Genomic DNA, 3,868 nt, shown 5'->3' on the forward strand with positions numbered 1-3,868 from the left:
TTGCCTGTAGAATCAATCACGGTTTCCATGAACTCTTCTAGACACTTTTCTGTTTTTATCCAAATACACAGTTATTTTGCTTTGTATGTTACAAAAATAGAATGAAGCCCGTGTCTTTGTTCAATAGTGCACTACAGACACCTATCCAGGGTATTTCTTTTTTTTTTTTAAATATTTTTTATGGTTTATATTAACTTTATTTTATGTGCATTGGTGTGAAGGTGTCAGATCCTCTGCAACTGGATCTTCAGACAGTTGTGAGCTGCCATGTGGGTGCTAGGAATTGAACCCGGGTCCTCTGGAAGAGCAGTCAGTGCTCTTAACCACTGCGCCATCTCTCCAGCCCCTCCAGGGTATTTCTTTCCAAAGCCAATACACTATCCTCAGTATAGAAACACCAGGCTTCCCTGTGCTTGTCTTCAGCTCCTCCTGATCTTAGCAGAGCTTCACTCACACTGATGGTCCTAGGAGCTGCCAGGGGTTTCTGCCAATTTGTCTACTTGTTTAGTCTAATGTTTCAAAAAATTATTTTCTATACAGTATCACTGGTAAAATCTGAACAGCTCTTTAATTTTTTCTTATATGTATGGATGTTTTGCCTGCATGTACCATATATATTCCTGGTACCCTAAGAGGGAAGAAACTGTACAGTTGTGAGCTGCCATGTGAGTTTCAGGAATTGAATCCAGGTCCCTGGAAAATGTGTGTGTGTGTGTGTGTGTGTGTGTTAAAGTGCCTTTTGGTTGGAAACATAGAACCAATATCAGAGAATGTGCCTGGCACTTAGAAGGCCCTGGGGTAGGTACATTGCTCTTGCTTTTATTGAATCTCATCTCTTAAAAGAAAAAAGCAAAGTCTTTTTTTTAAAAAAAAAAAAATCAAGCTACCTATTTTGGCTAGCAGTGTAAATTTACCATGAGGGCTAAGGAACAGTTTACCCCTCCAAGAGCACAGCAAAAGGTCCAGTGTTGTCTTCCCACTACAACTCTCCACCTCACACCCCACTTTCCGCATGTGGCAACTGGAAATGTTGTTTAAAACTCACATTTCTAACCGAGTAAAAGCCCTACACAATCTGCCCCACCTCACCCCCTTAACCACTATACAGTAATGCCTAAGCTCCCACAATGAGCACAACTTTCCCTCCCTTTCAGGCCTTCCTACACACTGTTCCTCTGCTGGAAAATTATTCCCTACTTCACTGACACCAGGGCTTACTCATCCCTCACATCCCAGCTTAAATCTTGTTTTGGGGGATGGAGGAGTCATTTGGGGCCTCATCTAGAATGTGAACCCTTCATTTGTAAGCTGTCTCATATCGAGTGCTGCCTGGCTTTCCTAGCAGACAGCCTAGTCTGTGTTGATATGCACAGTTCTGAGATTAATCTCTCATCCTGTCCCTCTACAGCTTATACACTTTAAGAGAACAAGGACAAATTGCTACAGGCACTCACATATATTCGAATGAAAAAACCCCACAGCTACAAAAGGTGCTGACTGAATTGATTTTTTATCATAAAATGTTTTCCCATTTCACCATTAATTAACTCAGCTGATAAACTTTCTGATATACCTACAGACTCCGGAGTAGGGGGCCCTTTTCCCAAAAGGGACTAAAACATGCAGAGGATGTACAACAGGAAATAATAAGTTTAAATGTCCAACTAAGAATTTAGCTAAGCAGATTGTAGACACTCTGATCCAGTCAACTAATTAATGTGTTTTATGTTTTTAAGGAATAGAAAAGCATTAGATAAAAAAAAAATGTGCCTTGCAAAATATTCATTAGAAACACAGCACTGCATTCCATACAAATTCTAACAGGACCAAAAATTTAAAAGTTTCAAAGTTGACTGACATAAGTAATCTGTTAAGCTCATCTGATGAAAAAAAAATGTACAAATGACATTGCAAGTTGTGGGGGCGCTATGTGTCACTGAGACTAACAAAACTAGTCTGTTTACTGCTTTACACACAAACTTTCACGTGGCTTCAGGGAGGTCTGTGAAGTAGACAGACCTTTACAGAAAAGGAGGCTCTAAGTGTCCTCCTCGAGGTCACAGGCACAGGCCTGGTAAGAATAGTCTGCAAGGCTTTCAGGTAGGGCTGAGCTGCCCGAGTGTACATTTCTAATCAAGAAAATCCCCCATCATAAATATTTCCATTCTACAATTAGCATGACTCTGTGGCTCCCTCCAATAAAATTCCATCTTCCCATAGGACACCACTAGGTTTTTTCCTTGATTTTTATGTTTTTTCTTTAAAATAACTTCAAATGCCATCACTGTGAGACATGGCTGAACAAGCAATGATAGACCCAAACTCTAGAGCGCTAGGACACTGCTCTGAATAAACGAGTCAAAGCCTTATATGCTAAAAAGGTGAAATGCACAACTAGTTAGTACTCAACATGACGGAAAGCCCTCACATAAAATAATTTTGGAAAAAATCTAGGATACGCACCACGTGCATACTAGTCAACGATGGGGTCGGGCTAACGGACTTGTCATCTGTGACTACATTCACCCTTACAAGAAAACATCTTTCTCCGCTCATCTACAAGCAATTTTGAAACCTTAACCTGAAGTGGGACAAGGAGGCCACTACTTTCATGCTCTGGGAAACTACACACCTACCGAATAGGTCCCCCTCTAGAAAGGTCCCACCCCTTTAAGACGGTACACGGTTTACTGTCCCCGGCGAGGAGGACTGTGACTTCCAATCCCGGGACTCCTTTGTCGCAATAGGCACACTATAAACTCCCGGCGGGGCAGACGCATCCCCGAGACCGACTCGCGGGCAGTCTGACCAGCAAGGTCTCACAAAGAAGCCGAGTCCGCGGAGAGCGGCGACCTGGCCGGAGACGCAGAGGCCGTGGGGGAGAGGGGCACCTGGGGTTCGGCGGCGGCAGGGGAGTTGCGCGCACCACCGGCCGGCTTACCTGAGGAGAGCCGGGCCCAGGCGGTGGTCAGACAATGGAGGAGTCCGGCGGCAGCAGCCAGGCTTGCTGGGGCCGCGGGGAGGTCCTCATCACCTCGGCGGGACGCTGGGCGACCTCGGCCGGGACCGTGCGGTGCTGGAAACGACACGACACAGCGCCCTGCAGCCGGCCGCTCCGCGCCCCCCGTGCCCCGGCTCGCGCGCGGCCATTACCGCTCTCCCGGGACCTGCCTGGATCCGCTCCAGGGCGCGGCCCTCGGCTCCCAGGGCTGCCGCGCTCCCTCCCGCCTCGGCCCCGACAACAATGGGGCCCGGCCCGGGAGTCCGGCTCCCGCGGGGCCTCTCCAGCCTCGCCCCGGCCCGCCCGGGCCTGTGCCACAGCGGGCGCCGCGCTGACCTTCCCTTCCCGCCATGCCCGCGGCCCAGGCCCGGCTGAGAGCTGGGTTGTTTTCCTTTTCTTCACCCCCAACTCCACCGCCTTCCGCCCCCGGCCCGCTCGTCGGCCCACGCCCCGTCCTGAAAAGCCGACAGACGTACACACGCACCGGCGTCGGCCAGTCCAACTCACTCCCAAGTGCGGCGGAGCAGCGCGTCTAGGCCGCGGACTCCGCGCGCCCACCAGCCCGCTCCTCGGGGGACACCTCACAGGTGCGCCTCCGAGCCTCGCTCGCGCGCGCGCGCGCGATCCGCACACCCAGACGCCTCCGGGGGCGGGGAAAGGGAGGCGCGCGTGCGCACGCGCGAGGCCGGCCTGCTCCGGGGAGGGGCGGGGAGGAAAGGCGGGGCGCCGCGCGCACGCGTGCGTGCCTCTCGGCTCGGGTCCCCGCCCCCATCGCCCGCACGCGCACGCGCGTTCCCCCTCTCCATCTCTCGTGGTCCCCGCCCCACCCCGCCCTGGTTACCAAGGGCAACCGCAGTGCGGCCGCAC

At 51.1% G+C, this 3,868-nt stretch overlaps 1 protein-coding gene across 8 annotated transcripts in view; it reads right to left on the reverse strand.

Annotated features, from left to right (window-relative positions):
• Znf664 (zinc finger protein 664) overlaps positions 1 to 3,635 on the reverse strand; it is a 30,991-nt gene extending 27,356 nt beyond the window's left edge. For 5 of the 8 annotated variants that reach the window (XM_085678836.2, XM_085678849.2, XM_085678854.2 and 2 more), the window contains exons 1-2: positions 3,478 to 3,629; positions 2,942 to 3,076 (exon numbers count right to left, since the gene is read on the reverse strand). The gene's annotated coding sequence lies outside the window, so the exon portion shown is untranslated. Of the gene's footprint in view, positions 1 to 2,941; positions 3,077 to 3,477 lie in introns of all 8 variants that reach the window. The other 3 variants (XM_085678841.2, XM_085678860.2, XM_085678866.2) reach the window with 3 other exon arrangements.
• Positions 3,636 to 3,868: the final 233 nt, after the last annotated feature.

Source organism: Myodes glareolus, chromosome 2 (genome assembly GCF_982192425.1).
Source record: "Myodes glareolus chromosome 2, mMyoGla1.1, whole genome shotgun sequence".
Classification (NCBI taxonomy): Eukaryota; Metazoa; Chordata; class Mammalia; order Rodentia; family Cricetidae; genus Myodes; species Myodes glareolus.